Genomic DNA, 13006 nt, shown 5'->3' on the forward strand with positions numbered 1-13006 from the left:
TTACATTTCAGAAGCTTTGCTGGAAAAGGCCTGCGAGAGCTGAAGACTCCCTTGAAAGCAGGCTTTGGACTGCAGGAAGCTCCCATGAGAATCGTGTTTGCTAAGAAAACATCAGAGAAGGCAATAAAGCCAATGACATGAAAACAAAGCATTCGGAGGAGGAAGAATATGTTAATGATCAGTGATAACCCTTTGATGTTCCTTGGATGAACTGAAACTCATGTGTAAAACATAAGGGATAAATTCTGCAATGCACTAGATTTTTTTCATTAATACGATGCATTTGCATGAAACCGCGGAAACCTGTGAGCATTTTCTTTCAAAATACAAAAATAATCCGATATCCAGGTTTCATGAGCATTCTTCTGACAGCCTGATTCATACAGAAATCATTCAGTTAGAATAAATCAAGTGATCCAACCCAAATATAAAAAATACTTTTTAAAGTACATGTGTAGAGACTGGGGGTAAAGACATGATAGGTTTGATTTCTGAAAGGGAAAGGTACAGTTTGAGTTTTAAAGAGCATTATACTTATTATTATGAAGTATTATCTGTATCCCACTAGCATCTAAAGCCCTACTCAAGGTTCCATAGTGTTAGACGTGTTGCACACACACAGAGTATGAAGTGGACCCTTCTGTGAAGAGCTTACAACACAGACAGAAAGACAATAATAACAGATGATATGCATACACATTGAAATTCAATCCCCTGGGACTTGGTTTTGATTCTTTAAGTTAACTGGAGGATTTCCAGTTTTGCACATATCATCCTGGTCTATCTTCAAAACCTATACATTGGGTTAATGTTACAGAGAATATTTGTACTGTTCATCCCAAATGGTTCCACCACTTCCCAACTGTAAAAGTCCTTGTGTGTCTATTCTGTCACTGGCCCAGAGAAATGGCATCGTTTAGCTGGCACTGCATTGCACCTAGGAACTCTGCCTAGTGGCATCTTTGTAACACGAGCCAGGCAATGATGCATGCTGATGGTGGCTCACCATTCGCTAATCCTCATGGCACACTGGGATTATGTTTACACGGCAAAAAAAGACTCGTGGCTGGTCCATATCAGCTGACTAAGTTTTGCGGGGCTCAAGCCGCGGGGCTATACAATTGCACTGTAGATCATCAGGATCAGATTGGAGTCTGGGCTCTGGGACCACCCCCACCATGACAGGGGTCTAAGATCCCAGGCTCCCACCATGCCCAAATGTCTACACTACAATTTTATAGCCCCACAGCCTGAGCCTTATAAGCCTGATCTGGGCTGGCTGTGGGTCTTTGACTGCAGTGTAGACAGACCCTGTGCTACTACACTAAATGGCTGGTTCCCTAGCACTGGCCTTAAAAGAGCTGGCAGCTAAAAGGGTCTTACCTCTGCTCTGCTGTCCTCCAAGTCTTCCCCTCCTTTCATTCCACCTTCCCTTCCCTCACATTATGTTTCCTATGTTGCCCAGCTCACAACTAGGTTAAGAAACAGAGCAATGCAGCTGTTTTCATTCAGATGCAGAGGTGCCTATAGTGACCCACTCCTTTGTCATCTTGGCATTAAATCGATGTACAATGCTTTGCACAGGATTATACCTTAAGACCACATGCAAAGTTCAGCTGAGCCCCAATCCAGCAAAGCATTTAAGCACGTGCTTAATTTTAATTATGTGAGTAACTCCACTGAGTATTCCTACAATAGCTGGATTGCAGTCCTTGTGCAGAATGGGCCAGCCTATTAGCTATGAGTTTTCTCTCAAAGGGAGAATGATCTGTGGTGGTCACCAACTTGTTTCTGGGTGCAATTTACAATGCTAATTTGATCTTCACATCTGTAACTGGCAACTGCAACTACTTACAAGATTCCCTCATTCCCATGTGATCCCCCAGCCACTGAGATCAGCTGAGTGTCTTGAGCGAATATGCCTCTGGGCGAGTCAGGAGGCTCACTGAGGGCTCCTTGACTAGAATATCCACTAAGGGTGTCTCCAAGGTGTGACATTGCACTCTATATGATTTTACAAAAAATATGCTGAGTATGAATATCATGTCATTGGAATATGCTTCAAGCAAAAGGTCTCTTGTAAGGTATCATTACAAAGCTTATAATCTACTGAGTGCAGTCATCCTATTTGTATAAATGTATCACTCTTGTATCTGAAACTAGAAATATGAAATCTAACTCTGAGGGCCTATTGTAGTTATGCAAAGTGTGGGCAATTAATGGTGGTCTGGAATCTAAAGGCTCCCATTAACCAGGGCAATTACCTGTAGATGGCTCTTGTTTTACCTGTAAGTCTTCCTGTATACCTGTGGGCTGGCAACTGGATAATGAAGTCTTACAGTGACGTGTGATCATGTCACCTGAACTGGAATCCATCTTTACCATTGGTGCTTTTCCAATGAGAAGGAGGGGTGGGAACCCAGAGGGACAAAGGATTCCTACCTTATGCAAAAGATATATAAGTGGGTGGAACAGAACAAAGGGGGCGACCATCATGAAAAATCGCTTAGCTACCACCTGAGCTGGAACAAGGGCTGTACCAGGGGAAAGAATTGTGCCCAGACTAGGAAGGCATCCAGTCTGTGAAAGAAACTTATTGAAACATCTCTGAGGGTGAGATTTTTATCTGTATTCAGTTTTATTACTGTACTAATCTTAGACTTGCGTGTTTTATTTTATTTTGCTTGGTAATTCACTTTGTTCTGTCTGTTGCTACTTGGAACCACTTAAATCCTATTTTCTGCATTTAATAAAATCACTTTTTACTTATTAATTAATCCAGAGTATGTATTAATACCTGGGGCGGGGGGACAGCTGTGCATATCTCTCTATCAGTGTTATAGAGGGCGAACAATTTATGAGTTTATCCTTTATAAGCTTTATACAGGGTAAAACAGATTTATTTGGGGTTTGGACCCCATCGGGAGTTGGGCATCTGAGTGTCAAAGACAGAAACATTTCTTAAGCTGCTTTCAGTTAAGTCTGCAGCTTTGGGGCACGTGGTTCGGACCCTGGATCTGTGTTGGAGCAGACTAGCATGTCTGGCTTAACGAGACAGGGTGTCGGAGTCCCAGGCTGGCAGGGAAAGCAGGGGCAGAAGTAGTTTTGGCACATCAGTTGTCAGCCCCAAGGGGTTTTCTTTGATCCAACCCGTCACACAAGGTCTCTTACATAAGAACATAAGAACAGCTATACTGGGTCAGACCAAAGGTCCATCTAGCCCAGTATCCTGTCTTCCGACAGTGGCCAATGCCTGGTGCCCCAGAGGGAATGAAAAGAACAGGTAATCATCTAGTGATCCATCCCCTGTGGCCCATTCCCAGCTTCTGGCAAACACAGGCTCGGGACACCATTCCTGCCCATCCCGGCTCATAGCTATTGATGAATCCACCCTCTTTGAATTTATCTAGTTCTTTTTTGAACCGTGTTATAGTCTTGGCCTTCACAGCATCCTCTGGCAAGGAGTTCCACAGGTTGAATGTGTGTTGTGTGAAAAAATACTTCCTTTTGTTTGTTTTAAACCTGCTGCCTATTAATTTCATTTGGTGGCCCCTAGTTCTTGTGTTATGAGAAGGAGTAAGTAACACTTCCTTATTTACTTTCTCCCCATCAGTCGTGATTTTATACCCCTCTCCCATATCCCCCCTTAGTCGCCTCTTTTCCAAGCTGAAAAGTTCCAATCTTATTAATCTGTCCTCAGCCGTTCCATACCCCTAATCATTTTTGTTGCTCTTTTCATGAACCTTTTCCAAGTCCTATATATATTTTTTGTGTTGGGGTGACCACATCTGCATGCAGTATTCAAGATGTGACCGGTTAGCTCAGTTGGTTAGAGCGTGGTGCTAATAACGCCAAGGTCGCGGGTTCGATCCCTGTACGGGCCACAGTGTAAAATTTTCAGGCTTGACAAAGCCCTGGCTGGGATGATTTAACTGGGAATTGGTCCTGCTTTGAGCAGGGGGTTGGACTAGATGACCTTTTGGGGTCCCTTCCAACCCTGATATTCTATGATTCTATGTGGGCGTACCATGGATTTATATAGAGGCAATATGATATTTGCTGTCTTATATCTATCCCTTTCCTAATGATTCCCAACATTCTGTTTGCTTTTTTGACTGCTACTGCACATTGAGTAGATGTTTTCAGAGAACTACCCACAATGACTCTTTCTTGAGTCGTAACAGCTAATTTAGACCCCATCATTTTATATGTATAGTTGGGATTATGTTTTCCAATGTGCATTACTTTGCATGTATCAACATGGAATTTCATCTGCCATTTTGTTGCCCAATCACCCAGTTTTGAGAGATCCTTTTGTAGCTCTTCACAGTCTGCCTGGGACTTAACTATCTTGAGTAGTTTTGTATCATCTGCAAATTTTGCCATCACACTTTTTACCCCTTTTTCCAGATCATTTATGAATATGTTGAATAGAACTGGTCCCAGTACAGACCCCTGAAGGACCCTACTATTTACCTCTCTCCATTCTGAAAACTGACCGTTTATTCCTACTCATTGTTTCCTATCTTTTAACCAGTTACCAATCCATGAGAGGACCTTTCCTGTACCCCATGACTTCTTACTTTGCTTAGGGAGGCACCTTGTCAAAGGCTTTCTGAAAATCTAAGTACACTATATCCACTGGATTCCTCTTCTCCACATACTTGTTGACATCCGCAAAGAATTTGTGTAGATTGGTGAGGTATGATTTCCCTTTACAAAAACCATACGGACCAATTGCAGTCATGTGGGCTCCCACATACCGAATCCTGCTGAGTCCATGGGGAGGATGCATGTGGGATTGGATAATTCACCGAGACATTTGGGAAATTAAACTACCTGGTATGCCTAACCGATTTATAGTCAGTGCGCCTGGAATAACACCCAACATTTGGATAGGGAGAGGGAGTCAATGGACACTCTGCCCTTTATAACCCCCACGGCTTCAGTGTGTACGAAAACTGAAGCCAGGGGAAGTTGTCACTGTTCATGACAACATTTGTTGGGAGGGTATGGGACAAGGAACTACCCTGACAGGACACCTGCTTTTCCAAGCTAATGACAGCTGTGTGTATGTTCAGGCCACCACTTTGCAAGACATACATTTTAACCTCACCACTGCTGCAGGCAATCATATTATTTACTGGCTTGCGGATGGAATTCAACAATCAGCCCTTAGGTTTGAGATTCCCTTTAATGGGACTGCCTTAGTACCTGACCGGTTCCAACATTTGCTTTCACTCCTACCAGAGATCCGGAAAAATCTCTGAATTACAAGATCAAATTCATATGCTTCAAAATATATATCAAATTAAAATGTATACCTTTCATACAGCTGAAAGATGTCTCCTTTATGTACTAATGATGATGTTTTGTGACTAAGGCTATACAACAACCCCATCATATTATTACAATGGGACTGTTAATGCTTTTATTGTTGTTGTTCAGTTTAGGATTATGTTATTGTCGTTATAAAGAATGTAATAATAATAATAACAACACCTTCTATGTTCATACTAACCAGGCATTGTCGTTGCATCCAATCAAACCCCATGAGGCTGAACCATTTGATCTAGACTCAGAAACACAAGGTTCGATGAAAATGGAGGTTTAAGGCTGATAGTTGGGCTGGAAGCACAAATGGGGGAGTGTGGAAGTGGAAAAAGGGATAAAGGGAATTTGAAGGCAGACATCTTAGTTTTCTTAGGAATAGAGCAAGGGTCAGGCTACCTCTAACTCTAATAACGCGAGACTTTAAGGCAGGGCCTGGGCGAGTGGGAAGAGAGTGGGAAACTTGTAAGAGATGCTGTTTTGACCTTGTGTTAGGTAAGAATGGAACGCAAATTGTAGCAGGAACTGCTTAGAAAAGTAAGATCTCAGGAAGGAATATGTATAAACAAGACGTGGCTGTTGATCATTATTGTATGCAGTAAAAGGTACAGATGCTTGCCCTAATTGTTTATCTGGCAGAGACCTGCCTCGGAAGGGGGAATCCCTTTCCATGCGCACTCTCCCCCTTGCAGTTGCTTGAGAATAAACTGTCTTTGACTCATTGCAAACAACCAAAGAGTGAAGACTGTGTTTTTCTTCCACAATTTGGAAGAAAATTGTGTAAACTGACATATTGGAGGGCTGTCATCTCCCAGCTGTACTGTGTTGGCGATAAGTGCTCCCCGATAGACTTTGTAATGACCCCATGTCAGGTGAGTCTGGATCTGCAGGAACATCTGGTCTCTGGGATAGACATGGCAACATCCCCGTGAGACAGCATGCCTAGGACTGTAGGCCTGTTTATTTAGGCCTTTGACACTCGTTTTTCTATAAGTACAAGAAATAGGCGGAAGGGAGACTAGAGATGGTACAGAGAATGCTTCCTTATTTGTTTAACTTTCTTTCAACAGCTGCGAGGACCTTCATCACGATTTCATTACAGTCTTTTTAGCAGAGCTAGTCAAAACTGTAGTACATTTTCAACAATACATTTCAAATGAAAAATATTTGATTTAATTAACCTGCAGAATTTTCAAATGAAACATAGCAGAATTTTTTTCAAATTGTTGTTTTCTCCACCGCTCTCTCTCTCCCTTTTTCCCACTGGAAAAAGGGCTGTTGGAAAGGAGAAGAAAGAGCAAAACCAAAAAACCTGAAAACCAAAACTTGTGTTTTCATTAAAAAAAACCAAACAGACAATTTGACCATAATAACAATTTTCTGCAAACACTTTTGTTTAGCTCCAAAAGACATTTCTTGGGATTTTTTTTTATCAGCTTTGCTTTTCATCTAATTGAAACACTAACTTGATTCTGTCCCTATTGATGCCTGCCCACAGCAACTCTCTTAAATTCCACTGTGAATTGTGCATCAAATATCTTGCACATGAATGGGGAATAAAACAACACTCTAATTTATGTGTTAACATACTATTTCCCAGTCAAAGGTACACATTTAAAAATATCAGTGAAAATCCTAATATAAAACTGAACAAATATAGATTCATAGATATTAAGGTCAGAAGGGACCATTATGATCATCTAGTCTGACCTCCAGCACAACGCAGGCCACCGAATCTCACCCACCCACTCCTGCGATAAACCTCTCACCTATATCTGAGCTACTGAAGTCATCAAAACATGGTTTAAAGACTTTAAGGTGCAGAGAATCCTCCAGCAAGTGACCTGTGCCAAGGCTGCAGAGGAAGGCGAAAACCCCCCAGGGCCTCTTCCAATCTGCCCTGGAGGAAAATTCCTTCCCGACCCCAAATATGGCGATCAGCTGAACCCTGAGCATGTGGACAAGTTTCAACAGCCAGACGAATTCTCTGTAGTAACTCAGATCCCACCCCATCTAACATTCCATCACAGGCCATTGGGCCTATTTACCATGAATAGTTAAAGATCAATTAATTGCCAAAATCATGTTATCCCATCATACCTTCTCCTCCATAAACTTATTGAGTTTATAAAACTTATCATCCTGTATAAAAAACACAAAGTATGGTAGGATTATAACCAGCAGGAATATGAGTCATCCAGTTTGCATAGGTACCTTGGTTTCCCGACAACATCTCTCTTCCATCTATCCTTTATTCGCTGTTGGAAATTATAGCAGGCAAATAAAGAGCGACAGCTCCAGAGAGCGGCAGCTCCAAAAAGCATAATTAAGTCCTTTAGCCACAATAGACCATGCTTAATTTACTGTGTAGAGATAAACATGTGTGGATCAGATAGAATTCTGCCCTAAATTAACATATGTTGCTTTATTTTTAAATGAGTTTTTATTGTATCTCTCTGTACATAAGAGGGGCGGGGGTGGGGGGAAGGAGAAGAGACAGGAAAGGAAAAGTACAAAGATAACAATAAGAGCAAGCTGAGATACCATGTATTACAGCACCCCACATACAACCAAGTCTTCAGTCCATGAAGACATTAAGACTGTGTAAAATTAATAAGGTGAAAGGCGAGCATTATCTTTGGCTTGTCGGGAGCAGGCCCACCTTGTGGATATTCAGGGAACAGCAGCCTAGAGGTAAGTAATTGGCATGTGAGTCATTCTTAGAATTCTTCCTCTGCTAGGATGTCCCTCAGTTTAATAAACCATCGCTATATCCCAGATGATACCGCTCTGCTGCAAGTGAGCAGCCAACAAAATATGCTGTAATAACCAATGACATTAGGGGCTGCTTTTTAATTTAAAATAAAGAGTAAGGGAATTGAATCAAATCAAAGCTGCCCTGAGCTTAACTCTTTTGAAGGTTAGAAAAAGTCTGGGTGCCTCCCGAGGCTCATCTGAAGATAAGATCCCTCTCTGAAAGGCCGGTGGTCAGCTTCTCTCTGTAATAAAGGTCCTCCGCGCATTCCAGGTAAAGCCTTCTGTCAAGAGCTGACACATTGCCTGCCTACCCCCACATGCCCCGGTAAAAACTTTCTTCACAAGGCAAGTTAAAGTGCTGGATCTGATTCTGCTGTTCTCCACATTTCGATCAGAGTACCTCCTTTGCATTCAGTGATTTGCACTGGTGTAAAGGGAGATCCAAATCAGCCCCATGATGTTGGAAACTGGTCTTTATCGTCGGTAATTATCCTGGCAGCATCAAGTTGATCCTTAATGCTGTGAACAGCCTGGCATATTACATGTTAATGGGCTATGGGTTTGCTGCAGGAAGGCAGACTAACAAACCAGTTGTTTACGGCTGGTAATGATTGATTTGTCAGTGATTATATAGCTTAATTCTACTGCGGCATGAATCAAAGATGACACTTCTTTCTTTTTAAGCTGTCACTTAGGGTTTAGTGTTCCACGCTGTAATGGGTGTTGAAAGGTGGTGATTGTGATGGCCTTTCACCATGTTTCCTTCTCACGGCACTGCCGTAAACTATTTCTTTTCAGTGCCGCTTTGCTCTGAACATAAACAGCTGATGTTTGCACTAGCCAGAGGGGGAAAGGCTTAAACGTTAACCTTTCCTGTTCAGGGATAGCCAGCGTGGACACTGTGACCCTGATTCTCATTTGTATACAGGTCGCCTTATACCACTCTTGCAGTGTGGATGGACCATACAGCAGATCTAAATTAGCTACACTCATTTTAAGGCCCCTTTATGTAGTCAGAAAGGTGTAAAAGGGCCTTAATCTAAAGGAGAATCATGGAATCATAGAATAACAGAGTTGGAAGGGACCTCTAGAGGCCATCTACTCCAACCCCCTGCCCAGAGCAGGACCAATCCCAACTAAATCAGGCCCAGTAAGATTAATTTTATTGTATATTAAGCTGTGTTATGTGTCACTTAAGGCTGCAAACTACTACATGCTACAAGGGGCCACAGCAATGGTTCCTTCAACCCACCTAGCAATATTGTTAACCTATCCAACTATACTCTCAGCCCAGCAGAAGCAGCTGTTCTATCTCGGGGCCTCTCCTTCTGCCCCTCCACCCCCACGAACATGATACAGTTCTGTGGTGACCTAGAATCCTATTTTCGACGTCTCCGACTCAAGGAATATTTCCAAAATACCTCTGAACAGCATACTAATCCACAGAGGTCTCCCTACCAACACTACAGAAAGAGGGATTCTAGGTGGACTCCTCCTGAAGGTCGAAACAGCAGACTGGACTTCTACATAGAGTGCTTCCGCCGACGTGCACGGGCTGAAATTGTGGAAAAGCAGCATCACTTGCCCCATAACCTCAGCCATGCGGAACGCAATGCCATCCACAGCCTCAGAAACAACTCTGACATCATAATCAAAAAGGCTGACAAAGGAGGTGCTGTTGTCGTCATGAATAGGTCGGAATATGAACAAGAGGCTGCTCGGCAGCTCTCCAACACGAGTTTCTACAAGCCATTACCCTCTGATCCCACTGAGAGTTACCAAAAGCAACTACAGCATTTGCTCAAGAAACTTCCTGAAAAAGCACAAGATCAAATCCGCACAGACACACCCCTGGAACCCCGACCTGGGATATTCTATCTACTACCCAAGATCCATAAACCTGGAAATCCTGGGCGCCCCATCATCTCAGGCATTGGCACCCTGACAGCAGGATTGTCTGGCTATGTAGACTCCCTCCTCAGGCCCTACGCTACCAGCACTCCCAGCTACCTTCGCTACACCACTGACTTCCTGAGGAAACTACAATCCATTGGTGATCTTCCTGATAACACCATCCTGGCCACTATGGATGTAGAAGCCCTCTACACCAACATTCCACACAAAGATGGACTACAAGCCGTCAAGAACACTATCCCAGATAATGTCACGGCTAACCTGGTGGCTGAACTTTGTGACTTTGTCCTTACCCATAACTACTTCACATTTGGGGACAATGTATACCTTCAGATCAGCGGCACTGCTATGGGTACCCGCATGGCCCCACAGTATGCCAACATTTTTATGGCTGATTTAGAACAACGCTTCCTCAGCTCTCGTCCCCTAACGCCCCTACTCTACTTGCGCTATATTGATGACATCTTCATCATCTGGACCCATGGAAAAGAAGCCCTTGAGGAATTCCACCATGATTTCAACAATTTCCATCCCACCACCAACCTCAGCCTGGTCCAGTCCACACAAGAGATCCACTTCCTGGACACTACAGTGCTAATAAACAATGGTCACATAAACACCACCCTATACCGGAAACCTACTGACCGCTATTCCTACCTGCATGCCTCCAGCTTTCACCCTGACCACACCACACGATCCATCGTCTACAGCCAAGCTCTGCGATACAACCGCATTTGCTCCAACCCCTCAGACAGAGACAAACACCTACAAGATCTCTGTCAAGCTTTCTTACAACTACAATACCCACCTGCAGAAGTAAAGAAACAGATTGATAGAGCCAGAAGAGTTCCCAGAAGTTACCTACTACAGGACAGGCCTAACAAAGAAAATAACAGAACGCCACTAGCCGTCACCTTCAGCCCCCAACTAAAACCCCTCCAACGCATTATTAAGGATCTACAACCTATCCTAAAGGATGACCCAACACTCTCACAAATCTTGGGAGACAGGCCAGTCCTTGCCTACAGACAGCCCCGCAACCTGAAGCAAATACTCACCAACAACCACATACCACACAACAGAACCACTAACCCAGGAACTTATCCTTGCAACAAAGCCCGTTGCCAACTGTGCCCACATATCTATTCAGGGGACACCATCACAGGGCCTAATAACATCAGCCACACTATCAGAGGCTCGTTCACCTGCACATCCACCAATGTGATATATGCCATCATGTGCCAGCAATGCCCCTCTGCCATGTACATTGGTCAAACTGGACAGTCTCTACGTAAAAGAATAAATGGACACAAATCAGATGTCAAGAATTATAACATTCATAAACCAGTCGGAGAACACTTCAATCTCTCTGGTCACGCGATCACAGACATGAAGGTCGCTATCTTAAAACAAAAAAACTTCAAATCCAGACTCCAGCGAGAAACTGCTGAATTGGAATTCATTTGCAAATTGGATACTATTAATTTAGGCTTAAATAGAGACTTGGAGTGGCTAAGTCATTATGCAAGGTAGCCTGTTTCCTCTTGTTTTTTCCTACCCCCCCCCCCAGATGTTCTGGTTTAACTTGGATTTTAACTTGAAGAGTGGTCAGTTTGGATGAGCTATTACCAGCAGGAGAGTGAGTTTGTGTGTGTATGGGGGTGGGGGGATGTGAGAACCTGGATTTATGCAGGAAATAGCCCAGCTTGATTGTCATGCACATTGTGTAAAGAGTTGTCACTTTGGATGGGCTATCACCAGCAGGAGAGTGAATTTGTGTGGGGGGGTGGAGGGTGAGAAAACCTGGATTTGTGCTGGAAATCACTTTAGATAAGCTATTACCAGCAGGACAGTGGGGTGGGAATAGGTATTGTTTCATATTCTCTGTGTATATATAAAGCCTGCTGCAGTTTCCACGATATGCATCTGAGGAAGTGAGCTGTAGCTCACGAAAGCTCATGCTCTAATAAATTGGTTAGTCTCTAAGGTGCCACAAGTCCTCCTTTTCTTTTTGCGAATACAGACTAACACGGCTGTTACTCTGATACCTAGTAGGAACCACCTGCAGATACAGCCCTCACCAACGGCATGACCATCACACCACAACCTTAACTCTGCTCCAGTAGGGATGCCAGCTTTTGAGGACACCCTCCCCAAGTTGCACCTTCCACCACCAACAGACCAGACTCCCCCCACTTCTCGCCATCCCTTCTGCACAGCTCTCTAAAGCCGCAGGTGCTCAGGTGTGGGGGCGGTGGTGCTGGAAGGAGCAGTGAGTTGTCTGTGGTTCTCGGGTGACTGCTGAGGCCTGTCTCTGGTTGGAGGAGTTGGGTTTGTACTGCTGGTGGCCTTAGCCTTCCATTTCCAGACTCTCCTGCACACAGGGCAGCAAACTGGTCACATGAGGAGTGGGGTGGGAGATGTTTGACCACCCTAGCCCAGCAGAATGGACAGGGAGGGTGGAGGGGTCTGGGCCATTTGCCCAGAATTCTTGTGCCTATGTCTCCTCCCTGGCTGAAAGGCTCCACTGAAGCTGTGTTGACAGGGCTTTTTCCATGCTTTTGGAAAACCACCAAACAGGGCTGTGTCATACAGAGAGGCTCAGGACAACAGTTAATAAAGTCCCAGGTGGCATTCGCTGTGGAGATACCATTTCTGGGTGTCTGGGGCAGGAGAGGGGGAATGGGCTGTGCAGTGCAACACCCCCCCCCCCAGGCTCTACCCAGCGTTAACAACCCCACATCCTCCCTGATTCCTCTGCAGACTCTCAGTGAAGGGTCAGGACCATGCTGCAGAACTGTCCTGAACCTTGGCTCCCTTCTGTCTGGCATGGGGGACAGCCAGACAGGGGCCAATGGAAGTTTGCAATTACTCTTTCTAATTGAACGTTCCTTTTCATACAGAAATGTTGGATCTCTCTCTCTTTTGCAACTCCTTCTTAATATTAATGGGAGCAAGTGCAGGGATTTAAAGGGCAGGGTTGGACTGCAGTTTGAAAACCATG

The sequence above is a fragment of the Lepidochelys olivacea genome (assembly GCF_965140295.1).
Source record: "Lepidochelys olivacea isolate rLepOli2 genome assembly, chromosome: 6".
Lineage (NCBI taxonomy): Eukaryota > Metazoa > Chordata > Testudines > Cheloniidae > Lepidochelys > Lepidochelys olivacea.